Genomic DNA, 13,219 nt, shown 5'->3' with positions numbered 1-13,219 from the left:
AAGGTGGGAATGTTTGGTTTGGGATTTTTCCCCTTCCTAATTTCCAGCAGCCCAAACTCCTCCTCTGAGATTTTTACATTTCATGCATGATTAAGTGGAATAAATTATCATCAGACTAAGTTGCATGATTGACCATAGCTCACTTGGTAGGAAAGAAGGGGAGATTTTACGCTGCACAATAAGCAAATTTGGTGGGCAATAACTGATAAAGAAAATTCTTAACCACCTAACTAGGGCTCTTTTACAAAATAATACAGGAGAATCAGATCTTTCAGAATAGCATAATATTGAGCTAAAACAAGCTTGTATAAAAACATGCATGCTATTCCAGTTACAGGAAAACTCACTAGCAATTTTATGGATAAATTCCAGATTGTTCTATCAAACATCAGGAAAAACACACAGGGAATTAATAAGCAGACAGGTAAATAAATTTTTGATAATCAATCCTTTGCTTAGGATAGAAAACAGGAAAAAGAAGAAAGAATACACAAAAATGCCCTAAAGCAGGTAAATGTGAACAATCAATTGAAGCATACCCTAAAAGAGAGGATTATGGACCACAGGCACTATCTGTTCCCCACCTGTTTAATTAGCAGAAGTGAAAAATTAAGAGGCAGTGGCCTCTTTTCCCTACAGAGGCCACATTTAATTGTACTTACACTAAGAGTCCATTATTTTTTCTAAATAGCTTTCTGCTCTTTCAACCAGAGAACTCTTAGAACTCTGGCTCTACCTGTGCCCTCCAAAGCCGCAGCTGAAGGAAATGGATGGAGATTCTGGGGGAGAGGGCAGGAGTGGCCACTCCCAGAGAAGGGAGTAATATGAGAGATGAGAGGGGCTGGAAATTCACTGTGCTTCCTCTTATTACAAATGCTGGGAAGTGATCCATGCTAGCAGTAGTTTTTTCTTCATAATTTATGTGCTATACCATGGTGTTTTGCTACAGTGGGACCCAAACTATTCCAAGTATTTTTAATTAACTAGGACCCATAAAGGAAGAATTATATATCCATGCAAGAAAATAGGACAGCAGGGAGGTTCTCATGTGAGCCAGGGCTCTAAAGAATATATTGCCAATAAGGCATAAAGCTGCTTGCATCTGGACTTACACAGTGCTGTAAATACTTTGGGTGAGTTAAATAATGTAAATTTGAATCAAAATCAAAAGCAGAGAATAAAATAGGCTGTAGAAGTGCTATAGAAAAATATATCCCCACCAAAACTGAACACAGTGCTACAAAGTCCTCAGACCTTGATTTTTTCCACCTAAATTACACCTGAGCTGTTGAATAATGTTACTCCTAACGAAATTCAGGTTCAACTAGTCCATTCCTTAATACCTGCTTGTTGTAGGCAAAAATAGTGTTATACATACCAAAACTAAATATTTTTTCCTAAATTAGAGTATTTTAATAAAAGCTCAAGTGAATTTGCCATGGAAGTGGGCCATCAGGATCTGGCTGTGCTGAGGTACAAAGCTGGCTTGGCTTTTTTGCTGTGCAAGTTATTTCTGTAGATATACCCTTCCTGTAAGATTTGCTAAACTAGAAGTGCAAAAACAGTTGTAGGAGTTATCTGAGAAGGGGACAGGAGGATTTAAAACAAAGAGCTTGTGTTTTACTTTGCTTGTAAGGTAAAAACAAAGGGAAATTTCAGGATAATGTGTATTATGTATCATTTATAACAACTAAAATAAAAGGGAAGATACTTTTTTACATCTGGAAAAAATAATTTTCTTGATTCAGATGCTAAATAAAATGATGATAATTCCTCCCTCAAACATGGAATACATAAATAAGTTATGCAGAAATACTAATTTTGTTGTGCAGTACATTCAAAAATATTAGATAAAAAAAGAATCTCAGTTACAGAAAGCAACAAAAGCTGTTGCAGGCTCTTGGATTTTCCTTTTATTAAAATGAATTAGTAGTCTTGCTTGAATTCTTAAAAATAATTTCTATCCAGAAGTTAAACATATTTAAATAAATGAACAGCATAGATTTCCAAAGAAAGAAAGGCCCAACATTACTCTCAGATTTATGAAGAGAGTTCCTTGTTTTTATTTTAGTAGATTAAAAAAATATATTTTGAATAAAGCACAGTTTATGTTGATTTACTTGACCATAGTTTGTATGGTCAATGTATAAAAAAAATTAGGTTCTAGAAAAAAGTCTGTTTTGGCAGGAACTGAAGGTTTTCACTGATGGTTTAAAAAAAAAAAAAGGTACCACAAGGTTACATTTCTCAGGAACATTTAAAAATATCTTTGACATGTAGCAATAAGAAAGTGTTCAAAGCTTGATCATTTAAAGAGAACTAATAGAAATCCATTTTGTTCAGACTGGTTATCTGAAAGGACAGGACTGAACAAGACTTCCATGCCCCTCTGTTTTAAAAAAGAACAAAGTAATATCCTAAAGTGTTGATTGAGCTGCGCACTCTCAGTTCTCCTTGGCTTTAAAGGTGCCCTACTCTTTGTCTGCAGTGTGTGATATGGGAAGTGACTTCTCCTTTCTTAAACCTCTGTAAAGATCTTTGGGACTGATTTGATTTTATTTGATTTAGGGAAGCTGAGAACAGGAAATTTCTGGCACTTCCATTGTCCTTATCTTGCATCATAATTATTAGCAAAGAGCACTACAGAACCTCTTCATGTTGAGGAAACTCTTTGCAAAGGCCAGTCATTTTGGGTCGTACAGACAAGATCTCAAAACAGTTAAGCAGTTTCATGGAAATGGACAAAGCTAGAGGGGAGGGCAGACCTGGCTTCCTCTATGTTTCTATAGATTTACCGGGAGCTATATAAAACATCCTGGCTTCTGAAGTAGGAAATCATGTTTATTCCTAGGTGGGGGTTACAACTCTTCATAAGGAGACAGGACAAACAGTTCCTTTTCTCATGAAATCTTTCAGCTAGCAATAGAAATGAGATAGACCTCAGTGTTTAAAGTGAGAACTTCTTTAGCCCTTAGTTATTATTTTTACACATATATTTTAAACCCAGTTCTAGTGTAGTCATGCATTTCATAACTAGTTCTGACCATAGGAAATAATTTTGTCTGACATGGTAGATTTGAAGATATGAAAACCACATTTTACAGCTTACCTTCACTTCTGTCTCCTGCCAGTCAGCAGGAGCCCTCAAGGGCCAGTCTGGTGGGACAGTGGACAGGAACTCCTCTGCTGCTTACAGCCTCTGGTGAAGCCAGCTTTATTTAGAGAAGTACCAAAGCCTAATGAAGCCCTTTACTCTGCACTGCTGATGCCCCACCTGGAGAACTGTTAAGGCCCAGGTGGCCGAGAAGGCCAATGGCATCCTGGCCTGTATCAGCAAGTGTGGCCAGAAGGACCAGGGCAGTGATCATCCCCCTGTACTCGGTACTGCTGAGCCTGCACCCCAAATCAGTTCTGGATCCCTTACTACAAGAAAGACATTGAGGTGCTGGACCCAAAAAAAGGAAATGGAGCTTGGGAATGGTCTGGAGCAGAATTCTGATAAGGGAAATAAGGGTGCTTAGTCTGCAGAAGAGGAGTCTCAGGGGAGCCCCTAGTGCTCTCTAAAACTACCTGAGAGAAGATTGTAGCCAGATAGGGGTTGGTCTCTTCTGACAGGTAATAAATGACAGGACAAGAGGAAATTGCCTCGAGTTGAGCCAGGGGAGGTTGAGATTGGATAATTAGGAAAAATGTTTGCTGAAAGGGTTGTCAAGCTGTATAACAGGCTGTGTGGGTAAGTGGTGGTGTCACCATCCGTGGAGGTGTGCATAACCCATATACAACCCATTTGCTTTGGCAGTTTAGATGTGGCACTTGGGGACGTGGTCTAGTGGTGGGCTAGGCAGTGCTGGGTTAGCGGTTGGACTCGATGATCTTTAACATCTAAAGGTCCTTTCTAAGCTGCAGGACTCCGTAACTGTGTGCGAATCCCAGCACAGGTACGGGGATCACCGCACCTCCAAGGCCGTGCCGCAATGCATCTTTTGTGCCACCAGGCGGCGGCAGCGAGGGCGGCTCTGCCTCCCCCCATCCCCGCCGTGGGGCGGGCGCTGCTGCGGTGCCGCTCTCCGGGCACCAGGCGGCGCCCGCGAACGCTAGGCGGGAGCGGCACCGGCGCGGGTGCGCCATGCATCCAGCCCCGACCGCGTCCCGGTGATCCACGGCCTCTGGATCGCCCTGCGCTCACCGGATCCTGGTGGTCCACAGCCTCTGGACTGCCCTGCACTCATCCCGCTGGGAGATCTGCACTACTGCGGAGAACTGACACGGAGAGCTCGCGCCAGCACCCAGCGCGGGACGTTAAATCACAGCTGACGCTGTTTCATCGCCCTCTCCGGGCAGGAAAAGTTCCCAAGGCCAAGAGAGGAGGGGAAAGGAATGAAGCGCCTTGAGGCTTCACGGTGGTCACATGACTCAAGTACACTACAGATACTTTTGCTGGACATCATTATGGGAAATAAATACAAACGCTTATATCCTGGTCTCTGAGGAGGAAATACGCTGGGTTTTGTCCCAGTTAACAAGCTCCCGATAAAATCTACTCCGAGGCACTGGGGAAACCCTGCAGGAAAGTACCCTCCAAGCTATTCCATTCCTTCAGCAAGGCAGACCAAGTGTTACAGTACTGAAAGCAGTTCTTACCCAGCGATTACTCTGAGATACTTAAATCAACTTACTGTTACTTTTTTGGTCCCTCTCTCGGTTAAGGAGTTGAAAAACTCCCTTTTTTGCTTGAACTTTTTTCCCCATACACAGATGGAGACATGATGCATAGGTTTTGCCATGGCAGAGCTTGCTGAGAGTGGGATATCCTGGGAACCCAGATACCTGAACTACTCCTGCCTGCAGTTGCCACCCTGTGGGTTTCCCTCAGAGACCAAATGGAAGCAGGGAATTTAAAATGTGTCTTCCAATTATTGGCTCCTGTGACACTGTGCAGACAATCCCTATAAGTGCTGCTGAGGGGGAAACCACAGCCCTGGCCAGACACAGGACACAACAGCAAAGATCTCATCTGTCACCCACAGGCTGCAGAGTCTCAGCAGGACTTGGCTGGTACTCGTGCTTTGTGCTCTTCTTCTTCCTGGAGCTGGCGCTCACAGTGTCTTTTCAAGGAAAGGGAAATACTCGCTAATATGAATCAGTGCGGTAGGAATTGCAATGCGGCTTTTTTAACTGGCATGAGGGTCATGTTTCGTGATTTATTTCTGTACCAGAGGCCAAGGTTATATTTAACATGCCCTTTGTATGCTTGCTGGGATTGAGGCAGGCAGATGAGCAGACACAGGTCTCAGAAGAACTGCTTATTTCAGAGCTGGTCCTGGTGATGAGCAGCAAGACGCAAAAGTAATTTTGTCAGTGAGCAATGCATTTAGCGATATAATGCATTTCCAATGGAGTAGGTGATGACTGCCCTGTGCAGACATGGACACAAGGGAATAACTGTGCGGGGATACAGATTTTTGCCCATGCAATGATTTGGGGAAAGGGCATTAGACTGACTTTGCAGCTTACCTGCCATCTCACCCCCAGCTTTTGCTGTTGCCCAAGATGTCTATGGGCATTTTGGTAGGAAGGGACATGATGAAAAGCCACTGTGGTCCTGCATTTGTAATTCTGTGTCATGGTTTAATCCCAGCCAGCTCTTCAGTCCCACAAAGCCACTCAGTCACTCCTCTTCCCTGGTTAAAGGGGCAGAGAATCATAAGAGTAAAAGTGAGAAAACTCATGGGTTAAGAGAAACTTTAATAGGCAATGCAAAAGCTCCACACACAAGTAAAAGAAAAGTAGGAATTCAGTCACTACTTCCCATATGCAGGTGTTCAGCCACCCCTAGGAGAGCAGGTGACTTGGGAAGACAAACACCATCACTCTGAATGTCCTTCCCTTCTGCCTTTTCCCCTTGCCTTCAGAGGCTGAGCATGACTCCATATGTTACAGGAAATCCCTTGGGTCACTTATGGTTGGCTGTCCTGGCTGTGTCCCCTCCCAGCTCCTTGTGCACCCCCAGCCCCTCGCTGCTGGGGCGGGGTGAGAGGCAGAAAAGGCCTTGGCTCTGCGTAAGCCCTGTCAGCAATAACAAAAACATCCCTGTGGTATAAACACTGTTTCCAGCACAAATCCAAAACACAGTTCATGCCAGCTACTAGGAGAAAAGTAACTCTACCCCAGCCAACACCAGCACAGCCTGATTCTATGGGAGAGCCCAGTTATTAAAAAGGAGGTACAAGGAGGTGCCCTAACCACAATGTCCTCCTAACCAATCCTTTTCCTTTAGCACCCAAGAGACACAATCAAAAGTCCACATCTTCACCCAGCAAGGCTACAAATAAAACAAATGGGTTTTATTTATTTATCTCAAAATCTCCACAGCAGTATACTCATTCCAAATAAACACCTACACAGCATGAGACACAGGTTTTCTTGGTGTCAGGCAATTAAACCTTTATCAAGGTATAAATGGAAACACCAGGTTACAAATCATTGTCATCAAACATTGCTGGAGGTTATGTTTTCCTGATTCTTTTCTACAGCTTACTAACCATCTTTCTGGAATATGCTCTTTTAGATTTGTCAGAGAGTAACACAGCACTTGAATTCAGGGATATGGATGAGTCTTAAAATACTGGAAATTACACTGCGAACATTTATTAAAACTGCTTGTGCCTTCATTTATTGGCTGTTATATTCACTTGAACCCATGTCATGTTATGGAGAAGTATGCACAGATATAAAGCTGTCAGATATGTCACAGCTAATTGTGTTGGACTCCAAAGAGTCTGAGTGTCTGTTCTGTTACCTGGATTGTGCATCTGTAACTGATACCGACCTGCCCAATTTATACATGTTGGGAAGGTGCCCAATGAGGAGCTGGAGCATCTGCCAAGTCACTGATTTCTGACTGTCACATGCTGAGGTCTGTGAAATTTGACTTTGCTGTGCTACATGATTACTTAAATGCATTACCTGCCCTTTGAGGCAAACAAATCAAATTTGCTGCTGCTGTACACTGTGTTGTACTGGGCACTGTGCCTTTTATTTATTCCAGCCTTACACCATCAAAACTATCATTGAAAGAAGATGGCATTGAAAGAAGATGCCAGGCAACAAACTGTCTGCATTAAGTGACATTTTACTGTGCAGGTCATGCTGGATGGAGTCCTGTTTATCTCCTCTCTGTTGCTCATAGTCAGATCTTTTAGAAAGGAGAATATTTTGCATGGCTTTATCAAACATTTTGAACATAGTTCATGCACAGATCAAGTGTTCCTATGTGGTAAGTGATAAACCATGTTTAAAATGCATTATGTTAAAAGACAATCTAAAACTGCTGCTTTTCCAAAGGACCATGAAGAATTCAGAACATGCTGAACTCAGAAACAGATTCATCATGACTGCTGTGGGAAGTGGAGGCCAAGAAAAAAAGGGACAAGATGCCTGTGGAGAAGAGAAAGTATAAATCTTGCAGGAGCAACAGCCAACTCCACTCACCTTTCACAGGATATTAATGCTGGCCCTAAGAGCTGGCCTTGGCTTCCCCAAAATGAAGAACTAGGGCCTGTGTCTCTCCATGTCTCCTCTGTGCCAGAGTGCTGCTATTCAGCCCTTGCAGAGGAACCTTGCAGAACAGCAAGGTTTCCTCCTGAGCTTACAGACACTGTGTGTGGAAAGCTCTGCAGTTTGGGCCCAGATGTAAAGCAGTATTTTGGAAAAGATGCACTCTAGCATCTCATTGGCTGTTCACACTGTGATTTAGGGTTAACAGCTGTTAAGACAGAAGCAGCACATACATGTTTTTGTTTGCCACAAGGGCATTTAAAACCAGACCTTGTAAATCTGCAAACAACAGTGGTGTTGGCAACACACCGTGCTCTGTGCAAGGGAGAGCTCTGGCCAACCATAGCTGGAGCATGATGATCCCAGGGAGGAAGGGAATGGGGCCAGAAAAGGGAGAGTTTCATTTTAGATGTGCTCTCACAAAGCATTTGGCTGGTTCTGTGCTACAGGAAGAACCTTTTTCTTTGCAGCACCAAGCATAAAACATGTTTTTGCTTATTTCAATACACGAGCAAAAAGCATTGAAAAAACAGTCATTTCTCATTGGTGTAGAAAAAGATGAGAACTTAAATACAGACTGGGAGCAACCTGAAGCCTGAAAAGAGAGAGAGGGAACAAAACTCTGCAACGGTGCAAAGTGACTCATCTGAGAGGCAAAAGGTTGAACAGCTCACAAGAGTTTCAAGGAGCAGAGACCAAAGGCACATGGAGTCAGAACCCATGAGAACCTGTCAGGGAACACTTCTGTTTACTGAGGTTTCCCCATCTGATGGGATAACCTTACGTGTTTTCATTCAGGACTACAGCTGGGCCAGGCTTGCCCAGGGTTGGAATACAGTAGGTGACAGACAATCAGGATGTGCCTACCATTCCCTTAGCTAGGTGCAAACAACAGGTAGGCTCTGCCATCTCCAGTCACAGTAAAGGCAAGAATTAAGGCCATACTTCATGTTTGTTTTCATCAATATTTACTATCATTTCTTTCAAAACAATTATTTTTAAAATAACCTTCTGAATTACCCTCCCCCTGTTTTTGAAAACATTCAAATAACATTCCTAAAGATCATCCTAGGCAGTTAATCCTGCTCAGGTAGATAAAATGCAGTGTGGCATTTAACAGTGTAACTATCATACCTCCACCCTGTGAATAAAGCTAAATGCAAATATTATTTATTTCCTCTCCCTGTATTGAGTTGTCCTGAGAACTAAGCAGGTTTTTCCTTCAAATGCTGACAATAAATTTGTGTTATTCAATCAGAACAAATGTAGAGTTTTGAAATAATCAGAAATGGAAGATGATAGCAGCAGATATTCTGCAAGTGCAGAATCACAGCCCTCCAGATGCTCAGTGCCTGTAATAGGCCTTTACAAAAAGTAGATGGCAAAGCAGCTCAGATTACACAAAGAGAATATTTCTACATGGCATTCTCATGCCAAAACCAAAGATTACACACAGCTGAAGATTCCATTCAATGCTGGACAAGATTTTGAATGCATCCATCTTCCTGTGGACCCAGTGCCATCCGTGCTAGGTCAAAATTTGGAGGATTCTCCAGAATTTCCGTATGCTATGCGTCAGGACCTTCAAGTTCCCAGCCTCACTTGTAAACACAAGATTTCATGAAATTGTTTGCATTTCAAAATGATGTTTGAGGATTTCATTTTGCATGTGGGCCCTAGTTCTTCTGGTTCTATACAAACATGTAATTTAATTTAATTTGAAAATTGCTTCAGTTTTGGTCTTACAGAAGGGGCATGGATTTACAACACTGAATGCTCATTATCCTATTCTTATTTGCTCTTAAGATAAAGCAGTAATCCTTCCATAACAGCAGGCAGTGGTTGGAGTAACAACTGGTAAGTAAAGATGAGTAGGAAATACAAACGAAAAGGAAATAAAAACTGCTAGTAAGTACAATAATGCCACAGACTAGGTCACTTATGAGCTGTCTCATATGTATGCACGATTTCTACTTTGAGGAATTTGTGCTGATTTCTGCCTTCAAACCCATGAATGCAAAGTAGCAACTGCTTTCAGAGAGCACTCTCTTTTTCTGTGTCAATTCTAGAAAAGCCTTTCTCTCGAGAGTTCCAAAAAGAAAAGCATGGCCAAGCAAGAAGCTACTCCTACACATCAGGCTTGCCTAAAGAAACAAGTATGAGAATTCTCTTAATGCTTGTCAGCGATTACCTCTCTTCATCAGCCCTATTTTCCAAGTCTGCCCCCAGAGACCCCAGCACTGCTGGGGCATCTGATGAGGCTCCCACAGGGCTTATGACAAACACCAGGCAAGTGCCCTCCATTTGGATCACTTTTGCACATTTCCCCTGAGCAGCATTTGTTTTCTTGAAGATGCTCAGCTCAGTTCTGCTAAAGCTGCCTTAAATCCCAGATGTCCAAAGCAAATAAGGAAGCCAATCCAAATCAGAATGAATGCATAACTGGAAAGCTTTGGAGAAGAGCAGGAGATATTCTTTACATTAATGATGCCTCCAGGATTCTCCATCATTAATGGCTTTACATTCTTATTGATCATAAATGCTGAATATGGGGTTGAAGGATTAATTATGTGATGCCCCAGACAGTTGAGATGTGAAACAAAAAATAAAAGAATGCAGGCTGTACAGCTAAGAGCTGTGCTTGCTTTCTCCTTTAATGGGGAACCACAAGTAACAAGAATTGTCTTGTGGTGGGGGTGAAGTGTAGACAAATGAGAAATAAACCCCCCATTTCTCGGGGCTGTTGAATAACACAGCCAGTGTGAGCATGGACAGCTCCTCCACCCCTCAGGACGCCTCTGCCAGCTCACCACCAAGAGGTGTCCTTGATCGTGTGGAAAAAAGCCTGGCAGGCAACAAGCTTCCCTCTGAGCTCCGGGCTGTTGGGCAGCGAGGAACTGCACGTGACCCAGCAGTGCTGGAAACGAGTGCCTTTAATATTGCAAGGTTGATCCAAGTACAGCAGGATGCTTAATAGCATGGATTGATCTCTAAAGAAGAGTGGTTGCCAAGGAAACCACTTAAAAGCCTGCTTTAAAACATTTGTTACATATTCAAAAGCCACAATCATTTCCTGCTGTCAAATTACAACAGCTCTTCAAAAATCATTAGGAATATTCTTTACTCATGAAGGCAGAAATAGCCACGTGGTTCTTCTCAGCAGGCAGATGACTGAATTCTGATCTGGAATATTATCTTTATTAAACTCAAGCTATGATACTGAAAAAAAAATCAGCTGTGCTGCTGTGCAACAATCCCAAAAATCAGATCTTCCTATTTCATATACAAATAATACAAAGTTATCATGCATAGCATGCTCATATTTTGAAGTATCACAACTTCTAATTTATGATACTTCCTAATAGAATCATACAATCATTTAGATTGGAAAAGTTCAAGGAGAAATTCAATTTACACAGCTAACATGCTGTAATTGGAGAATGCCAAAGGCACAATGTGAAGGGCTAAGAACATTCTGTTCTAACTCACTTTTCCCTGCATTTAAGATGACATATTCTTCACAAGGGGCACAAAAAGCTCAGCCAAACCTTTTTTTTTCTGTTTCCAAATAAACTGCTTGAATACTCCAAAGCCATTTAAGTCAGGATAAACAATTCAACCATTTTCTTTTGCTTTAGGAAACTCAGTGTGTTGGGTTAGTTAACTTTCTCGTAGTAGTCCTCAGTGCTGTGGTTTGTATTAGTAGCTGGAGTGGTGTTGAAAACACAACAGTGGTTTGGCTACTGCTGAGCAGTGCTGGTACTGCTCGCTGAGGAGGAGTGACAGCGGCTTCACTAGGTGGCTGCTTAGGGTCAACCCACCACACCGGGGACCACCAAGGAATGAAAGCTGACTTTGATTTTATTGACAACAGCTAATCCCCTAGGCATGCTCTTGATCTGACCTTCCCAGCACAGTGTTTAGATACAGGAGTTTATTTTCCATCTTCACCAGGACAGAATCAAGCCATGTCATCTGAATTAAGAAGAATCCTGTGGGAATAGATGTACATCTGGCTCCCGCCTTCCCTGCAAGTGAGAACTGGTTCAGAGCCTGCAGTCTGATCTGGGCAGTCCTGGTAATGTGCTTAAGATACATCACGGCCCTTCTGTCTCTGTGTAAACCACAAGTCCAAAATGAAGTAGAAACTTATTGAGTAGGATAACCAGAGGAAGACTACCATATCCCAAAGTGTGAGCACAGAAGGTTTGTCATACACCCATAAAATTATAGAGCGTGAGCTTGAGAATTAAGTGTTGCACATCATTTCAACAGTGTCAAAAGCAATATTTTTTTATTTATTCTTTTTAAAGAGAATGCCTATTAGCTTGCTTAGTCATGTTTCAGTGTTAACACTGTGATTATTTATGCAAGGGTAGTACTTGGCAAGAGTGCCAAAAAGCACATTTCCCTGGAAGAAAAAAGCTGTTCTTTACCTACACCCTAAGGACTGTGTGCAGCCCTTGTCAGCATGGAGAAGCAGGGCTGCTCCACCAGGCTGGGGATAAGGGGGATGGTGAGGCAGGCAGGGACCTCCCTGACAGCTCCGTGGCACCTAAGGAGAGTCAGGCCAGCTGGAGACAGCGACAGGGGGTCAGCTGCAGTCCAGGGATCACCAAGCCTGACCATAGAGACTAGCCAGACTCGAGGTCAAGACAGAGGATCCGTAAGCCAGGGAAGCACAGGATCAGTGAGGTACAGGGCCAGGCATGGGCACACCTACAGCATGGCTAAGGCAAGGGTCTGAACTTAAATTTGGCTCCCGATGCAAGGAAAAGAGATCCCCAATAAGCTTTCCTGCTGCTCTTTTCTCATCACCAATGTCCACACTGAGAGCTGGAGTATCCAGAGCTGTCCATGAGCACAGGCAGTCGAATGGCCATGGTAGGGGTGACACAGTAGCTCACCTGATCTTGAAGGGTTGCCTTTGAAAAGTGCTGTGAGAAATTATAGTTGTTGCCAGTTATTTCAATGTTGATGGTAAAATAGTGACCACTTCACCATAGCCACAGGTTGTTTTCTGGTCTCTTCTGACCTGCTAGGAGACCTAGATTGTACAGGCAGATAATTAGCCAGAAGTGTACCATAAAGAAAACATTTTCCCTTATGAGGATAGAAAGCATGGTATAAGAGTAAATTTTCCAACCTTTAACATCATGTGCTGGTGAAAAAAACATGGCATTCAGAATCAGCTTGCCCAGCATTTATAGGTTGGTCTGAGATACGATACATAGATATTACAATGGACATTTCTTTCCCCCCCCACCCCCAGAATTCCAGCTGCTGTGTGTTCAATTACAATGCTGGGCAGGACAGCACATAGAAAACCAACCTGCCCCTGCCCTCAGGAGTTTAGTTTGTTTTCCAGTCACACAAGACAGTCCCAAATTAAGGGTTTGGAATTTGAAGACAGAAGCTTGCAGGAAAGATGAGCGAAAAAGGGAAGAGGCAGCAGGAGAGAAATAATCACAGAAAAATATGTGCAAGTCATTAATAAAATGTAATAAAAAGGAGAAAAAGAAAATAGAATAGGAGGCAAGAGAGGGAAAGGTCAGGAGCATGACGAAGCAGCAAAACCAGAGGCAGTAAGACAGAAGACAGAGAGAACCCTGCAGGAGCAGAGATTCCTTGTTAGGAGAACTGGAATCTAGGAATACTTACC

The sequence above is a fragment of the Serinus canaria genome, chromosome 4 (assembly GCF_022539315.1).
Source record: "Serinus canaria isolate serCan28SL12 chromosome 4, serCan2020, whole genome shotgun sequence".
In the NCBI taxonomy this organism is placed as follows: Eukaryota; Metazoa; Chordata; class Aves; order Passeriformes; family Fringillidae; genus Serinus; species Serinus canaria.
Note: the sequence above shows the minus strand (reverse complement) of the source record.